The sequence below is a fragment of the Passer domesticus genome, chromosome 3 (genome assembly GCF_036417665.1).
Source record: "Passer domesticus isolate bPasDom1 chromosome 3, bPasDom1.hap1, whole genome shotgun sequence".
Classification (NCBI taxonomy): domain Eukaryota; kingdom Metazoa; phylum Chordata; class Aves; order Passeriformes; family Passeridae; genus Passer; species Passer domesticus.
Window position 1 is genome coordinate 28,484,600 of NC_087476.1, and position 24,561 is coordinate 28,509,160.

The 24,561-nt window shown below is 35.5% G+C and overlaps 1 long non-coding RNA gene across 2 annotated transcripts in view; it reads left to right on the forward strand.

Annotated features, from left to right (window-relative positions):
• Positions 1–18,680, forward strand: part of LOC135296227 (uncharacterized) — an 87,044-nt gene extending 68,364 nt beyond the window's left edge. For both annotated transcript variants that reach the window (XR_010358294.1, XR_010358295.1), the window contains one exon: positions 18,078–18,680. This is a non-coding gene — a long non-coding RNA (uncharacterized LOC135296227). The remainder of the gene's footprint in view (positions 1–18,077) is intronic.
• Positions 18,681–24,561: the final 5,881 nt, after the last annotated feature.

Here is a 24,561-nt window from a genome sequence, read left to right on the forward strand (position 1 = left end):
AAGCAACCTGAAGTAAATCCTCCCAAACAAACACATATCAATGTTGGGAGGAGAGAGTACTCTTCCTTTGAATCACTTCATATAACTGTCCAGGAAAGCTACAGAAAGGTAAAAACCAAATTCTTTAAATCTAACGTATTTGGGTAATAGTCAACGTGTTAATACATTTGTAATTCTACTACACACTTGTTGATATAAAGAGTTTATGTAGTTTCAGTATGGTCTAAAAGAAAGAGAAAACCATGCTGTCGCAGTTGCCTAAATTATATGTTTGCCTTCCAACATAGTCTATATCCATCCCTTCTTGATGTCTGCAGAGTACCAGCTTTAGACCTGAGGTATGAAATTGTGGAAAATTATTATAACTTCCCACAGCATTCCAGAAACATAAAGTCTCTACAGCAGTAAGGGCCTACTAAGCAAGGATACTGGTTACAGACTCTTTAATGACATAAGTTTCTCCTGGACAGCTAACATGTGCTGATAGCAAGAGCAAATAAACACCTCAGGTTCCCACTGCTTGTTTTCAAAAGAACAATAGGAAAATATATTCAGATGGTAGTGACTTAAGGCAGTTCAGGAAAATTCCAATTTCTTCCCAGTCCTGGCAAGCATTTGATTAAAAGACTAATATACCTTGACAATATTACTTACTGTAAAAAATTCTGCCAGAATAAAATCAGTTTCTATGGTTCTTGAAAAATACCAAACCTTTAGGAAGAACCATTTATTTTATTCAAAAGGCTTAAAATGAAAGCAGCTACCTCCTCAATTATATATTTACCTTTTCCATTGCAACATCTGGGTTTTTCTGTGAGACACACAAAGCCCTTAGCTCAAAGATCTGTCATATGCCCTCTTATATTCTATTTAAGTGTCTACATGTTTCTATCTACTTCTACAAGAATTTCAGAACTACAGAACTGCAGCTTTCATGGACTAACCCTTACCATCATTCCCCATCTCCCTGTGCTACTCCAGGGGTGAGAAGAGGTAGAAGAGTGAATGGAGGGGTGAAGTAGAGCCTGGAAAAAGGAGGGCATGTTCTATGTTAGATCAGGCACAGCTCCTTCCCCTTGAAGGCACTGCAGGCCATGAGGAGTCCTCACAAGAGAAGAACAGAACATGAAGAATGGAGCACCAGAAGGAAACCTTTATGTCCTGGCTACTGTCTCACTGAAAGCACTGAATGTAAAAACTGTTTACCCTTAGCATGTAAAAGTTTGAGTCTGGGTTTTTTTAATTTTTTTTTTTGTTTCCTGCTACCTGAATCAGTAATTAAATACTTATTTTAATTGGCAATATATTAAGTAAATTGTTCCAGGTCAGATCTTGTTTTCCTACAACAGGAACTATAATCTCCCAAATCTCCCCTTCTTTAACTTGTTCCCATTATTCCTTTTTTCTCCCCCTGTCCTGATTAGGAGGAAGTAAGTGAGCAGCTGGATGGTCCTTTGGCTGCCAGCCAGTGCAAAAACACCACAGAGTCAAATTTTATTTTAGAGCAACTATCATTTAGAAAGCAGATGTGAAAAAATTTCTATTATCACCCTTGCTGAAACAGATTCAGCTATAAAACACAAAGCAAATGGGACTTTGACTGGGGAGAAAGTATCTCTCCTTGGGTACTTATACTGCTAAAATTATTCTTATTAATGATAAAGAATAGAAGTAAATGAACCAATCTAATAAGTCTTTACATGATGAAGTGATCTAAAACACAAATGAAATTTACTGATCCACCTTCTCATGAATAAACCTCAACTAGACTGCACAAAAACACTTATGAAGTCCCAGTATTTTTTACAGATTGTGAAAAAGCCTTCAGGTTCCATAACATACTAACAGGATGCAAGAAATAATGAGAACAGGAAGCACTGCCAGTATATCACCAGTTACTAATTTAATTCTGAGCAGCTGGAAGACGGGTGTCACCTTAAGTAGTGAGAACATAAACATTGCATATACATGTATACCAGTGACACAGACTAAGTACAGCACTTTACTGCCCAGCTTAAGCCTTTTGTCTGTCTTCACTGCTAAAAGTAAAAGAAATGTGAGTTCACTATGAAGAATATTACAATTGTCCGTATCTCTTTTATGATTATTCTTATAATAAATAAGTCTTCCATGTTGTATCACTCTCAACTTGAGAGTGTCATCTTTCTGATGACAATCTTTTCTCTTATAGCTTGAGGACCTGTGCTGACTCAAGCTATAAGAGAAAAGATTGTCATCAGAAAGGCCAGAAGAATAGCTCATAAGGTCAGTGACGGTGGCACTTTCCTTAGGAAGCTAATGTTTTTAATTTTCTTTCACTATTCAGAGCTGAGCATCATAATTTTTATTTGTACACTAGAATAGCTGTGTTTGTGCAGCTTTCTATTCTCATTGTATCTTTACTGGATGGTGGGTTTTTTTGTTTGTTTGGTTTTTTTGTTTTGTTTTGTTTTGTTTTGTTTTGTTTTGTTTTGTTTTGTTTTGTTTTTTTTAGTAAGGGTGATGAGACAGTGGAACGAGTTTCCTAGAGAGGTGGTAGGTGCCACATCCCTGGAAATATTCAAGGTCAGACTGCTCTGAGCAACCTGGCTGAGTTGAAGATATTTCTTCAACTGTTCATTGAAGGGGAATTAAGACTAGATGAAATTTAAACACCCTTTCTAACCCAAACCATGCTCACTTTCTCTCAATGTAGTGTTTCTATTTGCTGTGTTCACTGTTCTACTCCCTATATTGCAGCTGATGTTCTCAGTATCATAATACAGACTCAATATGAGAACTAGTTCTCCAAAGATGAAAGGGTGTATATATTCCCTTTTGACTGAAAGATAGCCTTCACAGATTGAGATTCTGAGGACAAACACAGAACACACAGATGATCTTGGAGAAACTATCTCCATCATTGCTTTTCCAAGATGTCAAGCAGCAAGTTATAAATTCTAGGAAACTATGAAACATATGCCTAGACCCTAATCCTGCCAGGATGTGGGAAATCACACAAAGTCCTATGCATTGATGGATATATTTTTTAACAGAACCAAGACCTTGTGTTCTTCTGCCTGCATTATTTTCACACAGTACTTTCCCTCCAATAATTATTTAATTTTAAAATATTTACCATCTACCCTTCATCTAAACTAAGAATTGTCCTGATTGCATTTTTACATTACATCCATTTACAAGAACAGGCCTATTGCCAACAGCTAAAGTGATCTTTAAAGACAGGGCTTGTGGAAGATAAGGTCTTTAAGGTTATTCTTTTTTCTCAGTACAGAAATCAAATTGTCCTCCCACTTACTATTCCTTTTAATATCCCAATGAGAGAATTACTATTAATTATAAGATGCAGTGATAGAAACAATGTAAAATGTACATGTGTAATACAAATCATTGTTATCCATAAGTCAAACCCTTAGTCAATATTTATGTTAATCAATAGATGTGCTTTATATAGCACTTCCTAGTGTAAAATTGGGCATATTGCAATACATCACACTCTGCTAATTACAGGGTTTTAAAGTTTTCTTCTAAGGAATTCATCTCCACAGAATGCTATCTTTATCACTTTGGTATCCATTAGTGCTGCCATTTCCCATGTACCATAAAGCTGCCCTAAGCCAAAATCCTTTGCAACACTTATGAGTCAGACAGACAAAATCAGTTCAAGTTAAAACCTGTCCCCAGTCATCCACTTGGTAGATTATCTATCGTCCTTGTTGATTTTTGCTCAAATTGGATTAAAATATATGATTCAAGAGTCAATCCTGAGTGCACTTTCTAACCACTGTATGTAAGTTTCAACTTGCATTTTAAAACATAGAAATCAATTTACTCCCTTTTCAAACATGAAAATTACAGACACAAAACATGGTATATTCTTAGACTTTTTTTATAACATCATCATAAAGAGTCTGTTACTTGGGGATTTCTCCTTTTTTGTGTTCTGTAAGATTGAACTCTGGTAGCAAACAGAAAATACCTGTCACTAGGAGCTTGTCAAGAAGACTTAACTATCTGTATAAACAACTAAATGGAGATGAAGATATGGAGGGAATATAGCAAAAGTCTACAAACCTGTGAAGGGCATAATGGACATGGAGGAACTGTTCAGCTGTTTATTCTCTGTTCTATTGCTCAGACTTTTGACCTTCATTTGAAGCTACTAGAATACAGATTCAGACTAATCAAGTACAACCGATTCTCCACATCGTAGCAAACAGATCAACAGTACTCCTTGACAAAGAATGCTGTGGATAAAAAAAACTATGTAAGTTTAAGGGGAGACTGAACAAGTGTTTGAGATAAACTGAAGCCAAGTTTAGGATGGCAAAGTGTTGCCTCTCCCCTTATAGCTGTACATTTTCCAAATTTATGAAGCAAACACAATGCAAAGACAATTGTCTTGATTTAAGTGCATTTCAAATAAATGTTTATTATATCACAACTTCATTAGCGATATCTGTTGTCATATCATTTAAACATGATATTTATTAGTTATTTTTACTCTGAAACATAGTAAGTGTATACATATGACCTTTAAAAACACTAATGGTTTCAGACTGTGCCAGATGGCTTATCTTAAAAAAATTATAATGGCCATGTTCAGTATACTGACACTTTACCATCATTTGTAGTTGACTACTTTCCTGTTGAAACCTGTAACGGATTTACTGTCTAATAGTTCTAAGTGAAACCCTTATCAAAGGTTAAAAAAGATAACCTTTCAAATCTGTAATTTTAAAGTTTTGTTTCCAAAGGTGAATCACCCTGCATCATCAACTTTTGAATCATTTCCAGTTGTAAAACTGTTCATTTGGTCACCCTAACTGATTTGGATGTCAAATTTGTTTTCCATTTCCACCTTCCACTTTTCCACTATCCACTGATATTATTAACTGTAAATTTCTTTATTTCTTGATTGTGCTTTCTGATCTGCATAAATATAACATGGAGATTTTTTTTAAATTTGGTAATAATACTGGAAACATATTTATGTTAATTATTTCAGATTCATTACTCAGGTTCCTTAAATTTTTCACTTCTCATTGTTTAATTCTCTTTGGTCTACTTCCTTGTCAACAATTTTTATCCTGCCTTTTCTCACTGGTTGTGTTCTGTAAAAAAAGCTTTTTGTACTGTTGAACCAAGACCTCTTTTTACCACATCTGAGCTTGTTTGACTCAGAATAGGGATAGCCCATGCAATCATATAACCAGCACAAAATAAGTGAACTTTATAGCCTGACCCCAAGTCTGTTTTACTTTCCTTTTTATACACCTGTGACCTAGTTCATACCTTTTCTATTACCTCTTTGCTCTTTGCTATAAGGTTATTTTTTGTTCCATATCCAGATTCATACACTAATGATTTCCTTCTGTTTCTTAGCATGTAAAATGTTGTGTCCTGGGTTTTCTTTTTCTCTGGATTCCATAAGCTCTTTGTTTCGTAAAATTCTTAACAACACCATGAAAAGAAAAGGTATGGCAAAGATCATAGTAATATTTTCCCTGACATTTCTTATTCATGATTAGTGAGGCATAATTAGCACAGTGCCATAAAATTATCAAGATACCTATGATTAGAATGAGCTGGGTATTTAATACATCCTAAATATAATCCTCAGGTGCTTGAAACAGTAAGAATTAGGGCTTTTGATAACCATGCCAGCAGCCAAGGGACAGATTTCCTGCTATTATCTACAAATCCTAGCCTGCATTAGAATATGCAAGTGGACTAAAGGATTATATGCTTGCTATCCACCAAAATAGTCTTATCATAAGCAATTTATACTATACAGTTCTCCAAATCATTTCATGAGTGGCACTTCCTGAGCTCAGAGAGGTTATTGTTGTATTTCATGACCAGATTTTGATTTGTAGAAAAATGTAGCCCATCAAATAGTGTCAAATGTGTAAAAAAATTGATTTCCTGGAATTTTAGGAGAGTAGACAGGCCTACTTGTGTTCTGTTAAATTCTGCAACTTAGAGTCTGGAAAAGATGAGACGTGCATGAGCCATACTAAAAGTCACTAATTACCATCAGTAGACATTTCACAAGATTATGCAGTAAAGGGGGTAAAGTTATAGAATAGATGGTTGTTTGTCTCAGATTAAGGAAAAACAATTGGGTGACACACTCATAGGGAAAGAATTGATAAAGATACAGCTATGATTCCTAGGTTTTGGCGCACTCAGGGTACTGAATCAAAATTAAAAATTATGGAGGAAAATATGGTTTCTATGCATTTCACAATATTACATTTGAAATTGTTGCAATAATGCATTAGGGATGTATTTTGACAGATTAAAAAAAATAGATGATAATTTATTAGTTCAGGCTAGCTATATGCAGAAAACTATACACAATCCCCAAAACAACACTTATTCAAGAAGCAGAAAATTCTTCTACTGAGAGGAAAAAACCCTATTTATTTACTTATTTATTATTTAGTAACCATTTTATTTATACACTTTCAGAATTTCTCCTGATAATGATAGAGAATATCAAGACTCTATGTTTATTGATAACTTATGAGTGATTACAGAAATCACAAAGAGTTTTCACCTATGTGAAATATTGATAATAATATTTCAGTCTTTTGGGAAGTGTTACCTCTTGAATCCCTGGTAAAATGTGAATCCGCAGACTACACTGAAAGAGATGGAGACACTGTGTCCTGCCTGCAGCATAGATTCACATTTGTCTGTGTCAAACCCTTCTGTTAGTGTTGAGAATACATCATTTTCTGGCTGATCCATTCCCAGTGACTACTTCCGTACAGCCCCAAATATTTTCTGAGTATACTTTGAAGCTGCTTTCAACTGCTGTGTTTGCACCAAGCTGCCAACCCTTTCTTTCCATACAGGCACTAAGGTAGCTAAAACACATGTTTTCTCCTGTCCTCTGAGTTCATTTTAGAGAGCCAAAGTGAAACAGTGATATATATGAATGTCAAGGCATTATAACAAATCTATTGACGTATCAGATCAGACTATTACATACATATATAACCTCATATTATATTCCAGAATGCCATTACACTAACAAGTGAAATTTCTACGTATCTGTCATCTATAATTCATTGCAAAGAAAGGGTCTGTCACAAACTTACTAGGATAAAAGGATGAGAAATAGACTCTGGTCACACTGACTGGACAGTCTATTTATCTGAACTATTTTTAGCTGCAAAAAATTTCTGAGCAATGGAAGGGATCACATTTGCAGACACTAACAAAGATTAACCCTTTTCACTGGCAGCTCTTTCTCAGCAGCACCTTTTTTCTCTGTAGGTGTTAGGGGTAAATAGCGAAATATTCCAACCAAAATATTTTATATACAGCGTACATCTCTGTAAGACACATCAGCCTGTCTCTTTTTTTCTTTACGTAATCTACAGTAGACTGCAAGTTATAGAATTTCTAAAAAAAACCCTAAGGATGTGCTTTTAATTAAGCAGTTTTAAGAGTGTGCTAAGCAGATAATATGTCCTAGACATGATTCTGATCTACATTTTTCCTCCCAACAGGATATTCTGGAGTGACATGAGACAGAGAGGAACATAAATAGAAATAAAAATTGGAACTTTCCATACCCTTTTCCCTAAGATCATGCACAAAATGTTGTGTAGCTGAAAAGTAATTCTTATATTACAGTAGTGCAGGTAGACATCTGAGCTTTAACTGGCAAAAAGGTTCATGGTTAAAAAAGAGTAATGGTGTTTAGTTTCTAATATAATAAATTAATTTGTTAAGTGACACTTCGCTGCAATGAAGCATGGAGTTTCAAATGTACATATATATACACATATACATATAATCCTACAAAAGAGTTTTTTCCAAAAGCATCCAAAAATAGGTCAGCTAGGTCACCCCATTAATACGGAAAGATTAGCAAACCTATTCCTATTTGCTTTGAAAATATATTGTAGTTGATGGAATGACTCACTTCCTTTGTAGCAAACAAGTGAAAATATGTTCATTGATAGAAAAAAGTGATTTAACAGAGTTTGATAGGAAATGAAACAGTGGTTTATCAAGATTCAATGGCAAAGCACCCTTGATTATTTATGTTATAGAGGAGACGATAAGACAAAACTGTCAGAGAAACATCCCACACACACTGAGTCATGGGATTCAGAAATATCCCTTTGTATTATAAATTCCATCTCAGAGAAGGGTTTACATGCAGCTTAGTCCTGACATGGTCAACATTTATGTGTAAAAGAACACATCCACAATCAATCTCTCACATCACTCACCTAAACTTCAAAGCTGAGCGTTCTATTAGTCACTCTTGCAGCAAGAAATCTCTGAGTCTTGAGGAGCAGTCTTGAGAGGTGTCTCTGCTCAAGATGAGATCCGGGTGTGCAGAAAAGCTCAACAAGCCGGTGCTTCCACTGCTTATAAAAATGATAATGCCTGCTTTAGTTTTAGTAAAGTACTTTTGGGTACTGGACTAGACTGCCCAGAAAAGTTGTGGATAACCCATTCCTGCATATGTTCAAGGCAAGGCTGGATGGGGCATTGGGCAGCCTGGTCTAGTGGGAGGTGTCACTGCCCATGACAGGGGATTGGAACTGGATGAATTTTAAGGTCCTTTCCAACTTAAACCATTCTTTGCTTCTATGATTGAATTATAGCCATATTTGACTACCAGCAAGATGTCTGGGCTCCCCATTCCATGCAGCTCTTGGCTACCACATTTCCATTCATCTCCCAAACCATGTTGCTAATTCATCTTCCATAGTCCGGAGTAAAATGAATGCAGCATCTCAGTTCCCACTGGAGTATGGCTGAAGTGAGGAGAGGGGCAAGTGGCTGCACAATGCCACAATTCTTGCAGTGATAGCGGTCATGCAGTTTCTTTAGCAAATATGTTCTAATGCTTAACAATTTTTTATAGCTAAAAAAAAAAAAAAAAATCCTGACATAAGTAGTGCTCACTTCTTAACATATTTACAGGTGATTTGGAGAAAACAGCCTATTACCTTACTCTTGGAAGATATATTCTATATATAATGGCTATTATTTGGTCATTCTTTCTCCTTTTTTTCTACAAAAATAACCCAATTTGTTCAATAGCTTAGCCAATTATTCTCTGTCCTCATTTCATGCAGCTGATTATTTCCACCTTGCAAATGTCCTTGTAGAATTGAATCTCTTTTTCTGAAAGTTTCTCCATTTTCTTGAAATTATTCTGAATCCAACTTCATTGTGCTTGCAGATTCCAAAAGGTTGATGTCATCTGTAAAGCAGTGTACATGCCATTCTATCAGCCAGGCTGCTAATAAAACTGCTGAACATTACTACAGCCATCACAAGCTCCCTTAGAATTCTGCTCAGTCCACTCCTCAAGTTTCACAGTAAACCTTTAATAACTGTTCTTTTTGTACAGCTTTAAAATCAAGTTTTTGCTCACATGATAGGAATCCTATGGGGAAAATATTGTAGGCCATATCAAAAGAATTGCAAAAATCAAGCTATATGGTGTCTCCTACTTCTCACCTGCAATTGCTAAATTTTTTATCCTATAAAATAGCCAGAGTGTGAATAGCTCTTGATGAAGGAAAGTTGGTGGCTGCTCACCTGATCAATCTTGGAATTATCAAAAATTTTGATTATTTGGGATTTGCAGTTATAGGTACAATACAATGAACCACATGATTATCATAAGTATAATTTTATATCTTGACATTTTAATTTATAATACCTTCTAACTAAATGTACAGTTTCCAAGTATATTTTTCACTAATATACTTCCAATAAAACAGCTCTCCCACTTCTTGTTAAAAAAATATTTCCTTTTAATGATATACATTACAAATATCTTTTCCAGTTTCTGTAATCTTGCTAATCTTCCACATTTCTATAGGTATTCATTAACCATCATCTTATAAAGTAGCTTTTCTACATAGCATGTCATATTTGACCCCTAAAAGCATGTTGCTGAAATTTATACTGCCAGAATTATAAAAGTAGCAAATGCACTTTGCTTACATATCACTTCATTCTATTTTCTTCGTTGGTCTTTGTATAAACCAGAGAAATAAATAAAATTTAAAAAAACCCAATCACTCAAATAACAATAAGGCATATATTTCATGCAGGCAGAATATTCAATTGCTCTTTTCAAATTTGCTGTAGCAAAATTAAATCTGTTTTGGAAAATCCCAAGGTTTTTCAAGGACATGAAAATGTTGAGGTCGTTTGTTAGTTAAAACATGATCATTTTTTTAAACAGATAAAGTTACATTTATTTATGTGTTTTTCAAAGAATCAGTGTAAAAATGACATAAAAATATATTATAATGTAATATAGATGTTTTAATGTTACATAAAGTTGTTGATGCACTGTTTCCAAGACTAAGAATTGGTGAATTTTCATTAGGAATTATTTATGGGACTTGACTGTTTTTCACTTCAGCAATGTAACTTCTTCAGACTGGACTGAAGTTACTGAATTAATTTGCTTAAGTCTTTCATTTGGGATGTGGCAGGGAGGAAAAGGCTAAGACTAATATGGGAATTCTTTACCTTATGGTTTAATAAGTCTGTTTTGTGCAATTAGTGGCTAACCAAACTAATAGTACCTGGGGGATTTATTTAATATACTTTACAAGAAAGAAGATAATTGAAATATTACATTCAGGCTTATGCCAAATAAGGCATGATGCATAACACAATAAATCTTAATATTTGATAAGAAAAATGTCATTCATCAAATTGTCAAAGATTTTTCAACAAATTTCACCACTGTAAGAAAAAAATTTTTGTGGCCAGAGCTTGATTAGAGTTCAAGCTAGTCAGCAGTGTGAAGAACAATAAAAGGGCTTTTTAAAAATATGTTAACAGCAAAAGACCACAAATTAAATTGATCTGTTAATTTAGGAGGTCCATTACCTCTACAAAAAAAGGACACAGAAAAAGTAGAGAAGTTTAATTTCTTCTTCATCTCTATTTTAACACCAGTGATTGGCCCTGAAACCCTGGAGCCTGGTGTTGAGAGGACAATGAACTCTCAGTCAATTCTGAAACTATTTGAGACTTGCTGCTCCAGCTGGATGTGTATACATCTGTGGGGCCCAATGGGATCCATCCCAGGGTACCAAAAGGACTGGCTGATGCCATCATGGGACCTCTTGTCATTATTTTTCAATAGTCTTGGGACTCAGGAGAGTTCCCTGTTGACTGGAAGCTGGGAAATGGTGTCCCAGTTTTAAGAAGGAAGACTATGGTAATTACAGGCCTATCAGTCTCACTTCAGTGTCTGGTAAAATTATGGAGAAGGTTATTCTGAGAATTAAAATCCACTTGAGAAACAGCAGAGCAGTTGATCACAGACTGCATGCAAGTCCTGCTTAACCTACTCAGTTTTCTTTTAGGACAAAGTCACCCATTTAGCTGACCAAGGGAAGCCAGTAGATGTGTTCTGGGAATTTTATTTGTTTTAACAAAGCTTTTGGTGCTGTCTCTCACAATATGCTTCTGGGCAAAATGTCCAGCTCGCAACTCGACAAGTCTGTAGTATTTTGGGTGAGCAATTGGCTGCTGGGTCAGGCTCAAAGGGTTATACTAAATGATGTTGTATCAGGCAGGCAGCCAGCTACCAAAGTGGTTCCCCAGGGCTAAGATTTAGGGCCAGTGCCTTTTGGAGTTTTTGTAAGTGACCTGGACACAGGAATTGAATATACAGTATGTAAGTGTGCTGATGATACTATGTTTGGGGGAGCTGTAGAATCCCTCATGGACAGTGAGGTCTTAAGAGAGAGATCAGGGTAGATTGGAGAGCTAAGCTACCCCAAACACAGGAAATTTACCAAGAGCAAGTACTGGATTTTTCACCTGGGATGAGGTAATTCTAATTATATGTACATATTTTAGAATTAGAAGCTGAAGAAAAAAAAAAATCTGGGGTTTTCAAAGGATGGCAAGTTCAGTAGTAGCCAGCTGTATGCCCTGTCACCCAAAAAGGCCAATTCCATATCCAGGAATGCATAAAGCACAGCATCTCCAGCCAGCTGAGGGAGGTGATTGTTCCACTCTGCTCTGTGCTACCTCTCCTCAAGTAGTGAGTGCAGATTTGTAGCACTTCAAAATAGGAATGAAATCAAACTATTAGAGTGTGTCCAGAGGAGGTAGACCAGGATGATGAAAGACCTCAAAGACAATATTTATGAGAAGCAGCTGAATTAACTTGTTTGTTTTTTTTTTCCAGCTTGGAGAAGGGAAAGCTGAGGGGGGACTTCATTGCAGATTACAGCTTCTCAAGGGGGAAAACCAGAGGGAGAGGTGCTGGTCTCCTCTCCCTGGTAATCAGCAGTAGTACATGGGGAAATTAAATAAAGCTGCCCCAGAGGAAGTGCTGATTGGACATTAGGAAAAGGTTCCTCGCTGAGAGGGCGGTCAGTCACCCGAACAGGGTTCCCATGATCACAGTTCAAGGAGCATCTGGACGATGCTCTAAGTCATGTGGCTTATTTTTAGGTACTCATGTAAGGAGTGGTGATTTGAACTCAGTGATCCTTCTGAGTCAGTTTCAGGTTTAGATGATACTGGTTGATTCAATTTGCAAATTTTTTAGTGACAGTTTCAGACCACAATATAATTCATAACTAAAGAAAATTTAAAACTTGCTGTGCATAATGTGTATTCCATAAGTCAGCTTATTGATAAGGTCCTCAATTTCATTACATGTAGCACTGCTTGCACCCCAGAAATCTAACACAAGAGCATGATTTGCTTTTTTAATGTTCCATCCCTCAAGAATTTGCAACAATATATACCCTTCAAAACTGCCTTAGTATTTCCTGTCTTCATCTTCATCCTGTCTTCATCTCCATCTACACCAAAATGAGTTCCATAATTGGATTTTCACTGGTGTCTTACTTTCCTTTTCCCTTCCATTTCCCTTCCCTTTTCAAATTTCCTTTATCGTGTCATTGTTTAATTCCAGCTACCAAACAACCAAGCTGAACTCAGCCACTCACTCACTCCCCCACCAATGGTTTCTGGAAGACAATTGGATGGGTAGAAGCTGGAAAACATGAGGGTTGAGATAAAGCCCATTTAATTGGGGAAGCAAAAGCCATGCACACAAATAAAGTGAAACTAAGAATTTAGTCACTGCTTCCCACAGGTAGGCAGGTGTTCAGCCATCTCCAGGAGAGCAGGATCACACATAACAGTGTCTTGGGAAGACAAACACCAGCATTCCAAATGTCTCCCCCTTTCTCCTCCTTCCCCTCTCTTTATATACTGAGCATGATTTCATGTGGTCTGGAATATCCTTTTAATCAGTTTGGGTCACCTGTCCTGGATGTGTCTCCTCCTAAACTTCCAGTGTACCCCCAGTCTCCTCATCAGCACGGCAGTTGGAGAAGCAGAAAAGGCTTTGACTGTGTTTAAGCCCTACTCAGCAATAACAAAATATCTCTGTATTACCAACACTGTGTTTGGTGCTTATACAAAACCTAGTCCAATACCAGCTATTGGGAAGAAAATTAACTATATGCAGGGAAACTGTAAAAAAAATTGTTATTGGATGGCCTGCTTTTTAGTAAAAATTGGACATTTATTTGCTAAACCCCTCTGAGACCCTCACTGTACATTTGAGACCAGAACCAGCCCCTGAATACAGGCACAGGGAAAAGGATTAACTGAGCTGGACAGGTGAAAACCTCTGCCCTAGTCTGTGGCAAATAACAGAATGTCTGAAAAAATGCAGTGGGTGTAACTCATGATGGATAGTATCCTTTAAGTTTTCTGCATGACAACATATTTGCATTATAACCTAAATAATGCTGCAATAAGAATGTTGAATTATTTCAAGTTATCAGTCACTTCACTGCTCATTAAGAAAGCAGCTAGTTACATCATCATTCTCAGTAAAACTTGATTTTTGATCAGTATAATTCTTGATAGTTTATTTGTATTGAGAATTTTGATGAACCAGAGCTTTGTGGTACATTTTTGAACGTCCAACCAGGTTACAAAACCTTTCTGAATTATATGAAAGCTATCTTCTAGATTAACAAGAATCCAAAATTCAGCTCATTTTCATCAATATTGCTAGTGCAGTCTTGGTAACATAAATCACGTCTGTCAATTTATTCTTCAAGATCTTTTCCTGGTTCTTAGTTTGATATTTTTTTTCCTTTGGACACCATCCCCTTTTAACACTGTATTTCGTATTATCATAAGAAACCACAAAGACTTATGAAGTCTGAGACACTAAGCACCTGAGATTTCCAATATGCGCTAAACTCTTTGAAAACAGCAAATATTAATGCGATTGTTAAATCTAGTGAACCTCTTCAGGCATTCTGACATGCTCTAAAATTAAAGATATGGAGAAGATAACGAAAGACTGAGGACTGTAATGACTGGAATAGACTGTGATGAAAAGCATTTTGCAAATGAGCTGACTTAGTCAGACAGCCCTGATTACATAAGATTATTCATTGTGAGCCAAAATATTATAACATGTTCAAAAAATAATGCACTACATTTAAAAAGGTAACATTTTAAGCACTTCATAGCTAAATATAGAGGATAAATTGTGGACTGTAAATCATAAAGAACTAATTTTGTCATGTCTCACAGGGCATCTATTTGAGACATTGAAAATGCTCTTTAACATGCTCTTCAGAAGCCAGTAAAAAAAAAAAAAAAAAAAAAAAATTAAGTCTAGTCACAAGATCACAAGAGATCCTATTCACTCCTTTCCCACTGATCAAAATATGTCATTGTCTGATCTGAGCATCACTGAAATTCCACTATTATGATGTACTTGACAGAACAACTACCTGAAAATTAAAGTGTGCACAACACTATACACAGTTATTTGTTATTACCAAAGCTGAATGTTCTTTTTCTGTTCAATAATTCTTAACTTCAAAAGAAATCATTAAAAATAGGAAACAATTAAAATAGTATAAAAAGGTACTAAGTTGCCTTCTATATTTTTCAAAAAGAACTAACATTTTATTTCACATATTTATATTTGCTTTTTTCTGATGATGCCTAGCTTCCAGTTTTAGTATAACTTTATTATATTAAAAAATCTATTGCATAAAATCTATTTCATACACTTAAAGAATCATATAATCTCTGGGATTAAAAGGAACTTCTGGACATTCTGTAGTCCAAAGACAATTTTTAAACAGTTGGCTCCAGCAGGTTACCCAGGCCTGTGTCTAGTCATAGTTTTAGTATCTAAGTATAGACACTCTCCAAATTCTCTGGTTGGTTTTTCCCAGAGTTTGACCACTCCTACAACACAAATAAATAAATAAATAAATAAATAAATAAATAGGTATTTTTCCCTGTTTAGACTGAATTCTGTGTGTTTTAATTTGTGCCAATTGATGAGATCCCCTCAAGCCTTCTCCAGGCTGAGCAGGTCCAGCTTTCTCAGCCCATATTCGACTGAAAAATTCTTCAGTCACTTCATAATTTTAACATCCTTTTGATGGACTTATTCCAGTCAATTCATGAGTCTCTTGCACAAGAGAGTCCAGCCATGGACTAAGACCTCCAGATGTGTCTCAACAGTGCTGAGCAGAGGAGGAAGATCACATCTCCCAACCTTCAGGCACAGCTTACCCTTTATGCAGCCTAGCATGCTTTGGACCTCCTTTGCCATGAAAGCCACATTGCTGGCTCATGGTCAGCTAGTTGATTGTCAGGATTCCCAAGTTCTTTTCTGCAGAACTGCTTTCCAGCCAGTTAAACTCTAATCTGTATCAGTGCCTTGGGTTATTCCTCTGCAGAATTAAAACTTTGCATTTTCCATTGTTGAATTTTGTGAGATTACTGGCAGCCTAATTGCCCAGCCTGTCCAGGCTGATCTGTCTGGTACATCAATTGTATTTCCCAATTTTGTACCACCTGCAAACCTGCTGAGGGTGCACTTGGTCCAAACTTCTAGGTCATTCAGCAAGGTGTTAAACAGTATTTCACTCAGGATCAATGCATGGAGTACACTGCTGGTGACTGGCCTCCAGATGGAGTTTGTGCAACTAATCACAACCCTCTGGACCAAGCTAGTTTTCAGTCCAGTCTCTAATGTCAAAATCCTTACTAAAATTTATTAAACAAAATTAGATTATACTGTAGTTCTTGGATATGTAAAAACTTGTGGTTATAAATATAAATATGTTAGGCTTTCATGTCATCCAAAGTCATATTGAACAGGAAAAAAACACAAAAAACACCAGGACACCAGGATATGCTTAAACCAAGTTAAATTGCTTCTTTGACAAACCTTTTAAAAGCAATGCTAAAAAAAGTTAGATAAAGCTAAGTTATGTCACATTTACATGAATTAGAAGTGACTGATAAGCTCTGGTACTCACTAGGCAGCGATAATCACTCCTCTGAGCTTATTTTACAATATATAAGATGTCTTCTAATATCTCAGTCTAAACAAAAATGTTCTATGGTGTATTCTTTTTAAAAACTCAGCAAATTACATTTAGAACATTTATAATATACACATCTGGGGAAATATTTGCACCTGATATTTCATATTATTACCAAATTAGATTTTGTTATAGATCTTCTTTACATTCTGAAAGGTATACTCCATTTCAGTGCACCAGAAGTCTAAAAAATTAAATCTTTGAGACACGCTCTTTTCTCAGACACCATCTGTCAGTGAAGCTATTCATTCAGTATAAATGTTTTGGGGTTTTTGAGGGGTTGTTATGGTTTATTTTTTTATTGCTGTGGTTCCAGTATGCTTTGAGTTAAATAATTCATTTTAAAATAAATGTTTGGTTCACCTGAATTTTTCATAAACATGTATCATGGAATGCACAGATTTTGGGATTCAATATTACTTCTCCTTTACCAATCCTTGTTTGCATGGGATTATATTTTCAGCAGTTTTTACAAAACAATAACTCTACAATTTTTGAGCAGGGAGGCATTGAAACATTATATCTTGCCAAATAATTAAGTTTTCTTTGAAAGCGAAGATTGGAATTTTACTGAAAAGCCAGCATTAAGAAAAGATAATTTTAGACACAATCTGCTTAATTTCTGGTGACTTAATTATTTTATTTTATGGAATGGTAATCAGAAATAGGCAGTTTTTTACAGAGATATATTTGTATATGAACAGGCTGTGCATGCGTATATTTGGGTTGGTATCTGTTGTGAAATAACCCCAACAGGTACCTAAGTACCATACAGCCATTCTGTCACATCCACCCCCAGGGGAAATGAGGAAGAGAATCAGAAGAAAACCCTTGGTTGGGGTAAATACAGTTTAATCAGGAAAGCAAAGGTCATGCATGTAAGCAAAGGCAAATAAGGAATTTATTCACCCCTTCCCATGGGCCATTAGGTGTTCAGCCATCCCCAGGAAAGCAGGGCTGCATCACACATAACAGTGATTTGGAAAGAAAACCACCATCATTCCAAATGTCCTCCCTTCCTCCTTCTTTTGACCAGCCTTTATTGCCAAGTAAGACATTATAGGACATGGAATACCCCTTTGGTCAGTTTAGGTCACCTGTTGAGATGTGTTGTTTCCCAAATTCTTGTGTAGCCCTAGCTGCTTGCTTTTGGGTTTGTGTGAGGAACAAAAAAGACCTTGATCCTCTGCAATGGCTGCTAAAATATCCTTGTGTTATCAGCACTATTTTGATCACAAATATAAAACAGCATTGCAACAACTTCTACAAAGAAAATTAACTCTATTCCATCCAGTACAACATTCTAAACTACATTTGTTTTGTAGTTCTTTATTTGCTTTCTATATTCACTATTTAATTTGCTTTCTATATTCACTATATAATCACAGGAGATCTGAGTGGTTTGAATCTGTAATATGACATGGGAGCACACATCATCTAAATCCTTCCATTTCTAAAAGCAGAAATGCTTCCTGATACTCTATGTACTATGTTAATCTAGTAATTCTAATCCTTATTAATAGTTAGAAGGCAATCTACAGCAATAAACATTACAAGGCAAAAGTCTTCCCCTTCAAGAATTGAAAAACACTCAAAAACATTGACACAGTCCTCTTCAAAGATAGCTTACTGAAATCACAATTTCTCCATCTGCAGCCCATGCAGAGAAGCCTATGCAGAAGCAGATTTTCTGGCAGAAGCTGTGTTGCATGGAAAAGACCCATATCAGAACAGTTCAAGAAGGATAGCATCCTGTGGGAGAAACCTGATGCTGGAGCAGAGGAAGGGTGTGAGGAGGAAGGAGTGGCAGAGAGAAAACATTATGAACTGACTGCAGCTCTGTTTTCTATCCACCTTGGCTGCATGATCAGGAGGAGGTAGAACAGTCAGGAGTGAAGCTGAGCCTGGAAAAAATCAGGAGTAGAGGTGGGAGGGGAGAGGGTTCCTTTGTCACTGTCTTACTCTATTACAAATAGCTGTCAGTAAATTAAACTTTTTTCCCTGTGTCTAGTCTGTTTTGCCCATGATCTCCCTGTCTTTATCCCAACTCATGAGCTCTTGCATCATACTTTCTCCCTGTATCCTGTTGAAGGGTGTAAGAGTGAGAAAGCAGCTTGGTGGGCACCTGGTAGCCAGCCAAGGTCAATCCACCACACACAGTGAAGATCTATCCAGATCTTATAATTGATGAGCAATGCAGACATTTACCAAGATAAAGAGATACAAACAAAACAATTTTTGTGAATGTGTTCTAAATGAAAGGCCTTACTGAGTACAATTAGAAGGATGAGCAGCAAAGGTGCCTGTACACCAGTCTGTCATAATCTACTTCTTTTATGCAGCTGTTCTGAATTTGAATTTTAATATGGTTCTCTAACCATATTAAAGGTTTCCTTAAATATCAAACACAGAAATTCTGACAGATAACAGTAAGATGGAACCTTTCTCCCCACTCCTATTTTCTGCCTCCCAAATATATATGTACCAGTGTTAAACACACCATCTTCTGTTAAAACAGATGGTGTCCCCATTAATGATAAATGTAAAACTATATTTATGTCAGACAGTAAATTAAATCTAATTTAGCTTAATTCAGCACTGTGTTCACACTGCTCACTCTGAAACTACGGCATGGTTTTCTTTTGTTTAATTTCTTCAAAAATTTATCTCCTGTTTTCCTCAAGATCTATCAGAAGGAATACTTAGTGAAGAAAATCCAGATAAATTACTTGATGACATTTATTCTTCTGGTTCAAGACGAAAGTCCTCCCTTCCCTCACTGTCAGGAATGACAATGTGTCCAGAAAGATTGTCTCCTCAGTTATGTGCAATTGTTTTTTTCATGGTCCAAGAATTATGCAAACATTTTGTAACTGGATGAAATTGATATTTTAATGATATATTTAAGTGGAAAACACTGAATCATGTCAATTTTATTTCCTTGGGTTTCAGAAATCTCAGTAATGCATTAAGTCATTAAGTGAGACAAGCAAAGAGGAGTTTTTTCAATATGTATTACCAATGTTCCTGACAATTTAACTCAAAGTTAATACAAAAAAAAAAAGAGACCAAAACACAAAAACCAAAACCTTGAAGAAGCCAGAAAGTCAGTACTTTTAAACTTGTGTAAAATTAGGCATATCAAAAAAAACCCCAAAAAACCAGTCAAGATGGAAAAGAGCTACTACATTTACCTTAGATATCAATTGCACAGTGAAGGACAGACCTTTTCTCATAGAAGCAAAGTTGCATAGTGAATTTTACTAGATACTACTTCTAAGTATAAATTATTACTTTTAAAAGGAAAACCAATTTTTAGTTTTGAAGATAGATTCTCTATCTCCATCTCTGATGGTTTTCTGTCAATCGATAAATTCTAAAAAATGTGATTAATGATAGGAATACAGTTTCCTTTTATTTTAGTTCCTTTAAAATTTGAATCAACCCAAAGATCACCAAAAGTGAGCAAAAGCAGACACATGTGAGAAGTCTGCTGATGAAACTAGGTAGTAAAACTAGTAATAAGACAAAAGCAGATTGGGGGTCTCAACAAATGGTGAACCTTTTCTGAATTCTTATTTTCACTTGAGAAAATTGGACAATTGCCTGTCTTTACTGGTTTTGTCAGCTTCCTGTCTGGTACCTCATTCTGGTCTCAAAGCCCTGTTCTTGCCTCTGCTCCACTGAATATCCAGTACAGCACAGCACAGTCACCATCTACAGCTAGCAGATAGGCAGGTAGCCATCAGATGCTCTGTCTGCTCAAATCGCCATCTGGCTTCGCTGTTCCCAGATTCTGAAAAAAACTCAACCTTGTATTTTCCTGCAGAAAACAGAAACAGTGGAATTGTTTGAAGTGGGAGCTCTATTTCTCAAGAAGATGATATGAGAAAACATAAGGACAAAAATATACAAGACAAGAGGGAGCAAAATATGAAAAGCAAAATGACTATTCAAATAGGAACAGGGTGCAATATTTCCTGGGAACAGCAACATGATGTTTCTTTACATATCGGTTTCTTCAGAACAATTTTAATGTGGATCTTAGTCAAGATTTCAGACATAAAAGTCATTAAGTTTTTTTATATAATACATGCAAAACATCTGAAAGACAGCAAAACCCACAAGCAGAGCAGGCAGCAGAAAGAATGAAGACAAACATTTTTGCTGTCCAATACTGGGCTCTGTTTCTGTATGAGCTACATTGATTCACTGCTGTCTCTGCCCAATTTCATGGTTCATTGTCCTTGCTAAAAGAAGACTGCTTTCAACTTCATTGTCCTACACAAAAGAATAGTCCATCCTTCCAAAGATAACAAATGGCCATTAGGCCTTACTGTGAGTACCAACACTACAGACACTGGCAGGTGCACTGTGCTGGAGCGATTCAAATCTGTTACAGTTGTCCTCTAACAGAGTAGTTGTCAAATATATATTTAGTATCACTGCCAATCCTAGCTCTCTCTGGCAGAAGATGAGCAGACTTAGCCTAAAAGAAAGATGACATTTTTTAAATAGTTTCTCCTCTCTCTGTTTCTATTCTACCATTACATCTGCTATATAGTATATATTTTGTGATGGAGAAATTATTGGTTTAGAGAAAGTGCAACATTTGGTTCATTGAGATTGGGTCACCAAGGCATAACCATTATTGCCATAATAAAAGAAATACGTCGAGGACAGAGTATTTGAGTTCCAGATATACCCGGAAGAACTGAAAATCTTGGATTATTTTAAGAAGTAGAGGAGAATTGACAGAATATTATAGCCTGGAAAGCCCCTTTTCCTCTCTTGTTTGTAAAAACCATATAGATAGTATTAGAGAATTGAAGCATGATTGGAAAGAAGAAATTAGAGCAGGATATAATGTACCTGTATGAGAGGTTCATGAACCTGTCTCCAAATAAATGTGTTCTTTCAATGAATAATCTGTTCCTTTCTGAGCAGTTTGCATAGGAATTTGCAACGTGACTAATCCCCTTTTGGAAGATATTCTGGTAGTTTCCTGTATCCTAAAAAAATTTCTCAGGCTGTAGAAGATAGTGTCATGTCTCCCACCTTCTCTTCTGTCATTTAATATAATCAAATAAATTTTAACAAAATAAATATCATGTTTTTACATGAACAGCAAAAAAAGAAAAAAAAGAAGAATAATAATGTCATGGTTACTTTTCTGAGGAAAGAAAAAATAAAATTCTTATCAGTAAAAATGGAACAGTTTTTCGATATCAGATTGTTACACTGAGGTATCGTTTTTTGTCATTGTACCCTATATATTGGCATCACATCTTTGATGTCCTAAGATTACAAAAAGGTTATTACACCCAAAAAAAATATATAGAAAATAAAGAATAATAAGGAGACTGCTTTTTCTTGACTTCTACAGAAAGCAAAATTACAGTGTTTTTAAACTCAGTAATGCTCGATGTTATTGCCTGGCAACAGCTTTACATGGAAAGTGCACTGAGTTTCACAGAATTCTAATTTAAAAAAAAAAGTTCCTGATTCTCTCATTCTGGGCAGGTATTTTTTTTCTGAAATAGAAAGCAGATCCAGTCTATGGCACATCAAAATTCAATCTCCGGTTTCAAGAAAAAAGAAACAAACGCATAAACTAACTTAATCGTTTATTGTGTAAACAAGGAAAAGAAAGATAATGACTCCACATTTTAAAATCACCAGTTGAGAGAAAAATTCTGTATTACGTACTTATTACGTTGCATGCTTGATAATACCAATAACAGCAGAAGACATTCATTCTTCTTCTGAGGAGCTCTAATAACCAGCTGATGGAATTTGAGGAAGAAAACCTCAGATATGAATTTATTTGCTCAGGAAATGGAATGTGACCTTAGTCAAATGTTCTCATGATAATTTAATGAAAGACTTGCCTTTGGATAGAGAAAGAATCACATTCATATGCCTCTGTATTGTGTGTGATTAAGTAAGTTTCAGTAAAGCTTCAAAGGTAAAATAGCAGAAAGATATGTACATACCTTTGAGAGGAACTTAGATGTCCCTGGAAAAATATGGGCATTTATTTTAGGAAGCATCTTTGACATATATCTTGTAATTTGGGAGTGTGGAGAAACTAGGAAGATGGGTTAGAAATATACACTTATAAACAGTGCCAAGACTATATTCTTGACCACAAGCCCAGAAACAACTTGCACCCATACAGTTAGTACTCCCAAACCATGCATAGATTCTTTTGGAAGGATGCAAGTCACCCAAAGCTGAAACTGTAAGAAACAAGCCTAAAAGCTGATGTCTCAGAAAAATGTCTGTCTTAATTCTATAGTAAGAACTGTGAGGCTGTTTCAAAGATAGCAGGTTTTTTTTTATTTTTTTTTGTTGTTGTTATTGTTGTTGCTGTTGTTTTTTCTTTTTTTTTTTTTTTTTTTTGATGGAGGTAAATAGATTGGCCAATTTTCTCCTTCCAACTCCATATTGGAGTCTTACACTAAATGAGATATGTTTGTTAAAAAATAAGTATCTCTGTTCAGTCTTGATATTCATTAGAAGATTCTGTTGCACCAAAGCCTAGTGACATTACACTATGCACACTTTTTTTTTTTTTTGTTTCTTCCTGATCAAGAAGAAGTTGTAAAATAAAGTTCCTTCTGGATAAGTGAAATACTGAGCAATCAACATTAAAATGATGCAATATAGTCTTATGGCTGTGGACATTTTACTGTGTTTCAGTAATGGAAAACTTACTTTGTGTCTATGATGTACCAAAGCACAACCAGGCTCAATTTTAAATGCAAGCTATGTCATATAATCTTTAAGTGTAAACCATTAATGTTATTCAGCAAGTATCACAGTTTAGTGCTCAACACAATGTCTGTAGAATGCTATCATCTAATGAATATAAAGCCAATATTGACTTACAGCTCATTGAGCTCATTGGTATTTGTCCATGGGTCATTGACAGTAAAACATTTTACATCTACTATGATTGTGTTTGGATACATATTTATACCCAACAGTTTCTTATTACAATTATATAGAAGATTTCAAATTACTGAGTTTAAAGCAGCCATGTTAAGAAAATTTAGCTTAAAGTGATATCCTCATAAAAATCTTACAGCAGGAACCTGGTATTATCCAATTACTGCATTGCTCCAGAAAATAGAAAATCCATCTTTTAATCAATATTTTTTATTGACTAAGCAAAGCTTAAAACTGATTGGACTGCTGTTAAAACCCCTGGATGATGGACCATACTTTGCTGGACCAACATTTCACACGTATTAAAACAACTCTACAAAAGGCTAAAGTCTTCTGCTTCCCATTTGTTTCTCAAAGTCATTTTATAAGTCTAATTAATGCTCTTGAATATTAGGATTTATATGTGCATTGGTGCTCTATTTCTAGTTGGAAAACACATCTCTGTAGAGGAGAATTTTAAACATTTATTTATTTATTTATTTATTTATTTATTTATTTATTTGATAAGATTTTATACCACTAAATCAGGAATAGCTATTAGTTACAGTACTGTTAGTTACAAAATGTAGCCCATACTTCAATAAGGTACAGAAAAAGACAAAGACTATCTTCAAAAGCTAATCCAAGGAAAGTGTAATGGCCTTGGGGATTGAAAACCACTCAGATATGTAGAAAGAAATAATAAGATTATTTCAATGCTGAAAATTTTTTTTGTGGTTTTTGTTTTTTAAATCTATTTTATGAGTCAACAGTACCCTGCTTTACAGAGAGAGGTAGGTCCAGCCTATCAACTGACAAATGACAGAATGAAAAATACTTTAATCTCAAAAACTGTTTTCAAACTTTGGAAGGGTAACAATAGGTAAAGCTTTAGCAGTGAAAGGCCTCACTTTGTTATAGTAAAGTGACTCATTCAGTACAAATGGAATTGGAAGGAGAAAATTGGCCAATCCATTTAACTCCATAAAAAAGAAAAAAAAGGGAAAAAAAAAAGACTGTTATCATTAAAACAGCTTCACAGTTCTTACTATAAATTTAAGACAGAAAATTTGTTGCTTGAAATAAAAAAAAGAATTGTGTGTTCTTTCTGTAGCTGAATAACGTTATTGTGAAAGTTATATATCCTCATAATTAAAAAATACGGGACCTGAATTAAATTCTCCTAAATGTAATTGCTCCACTTAGA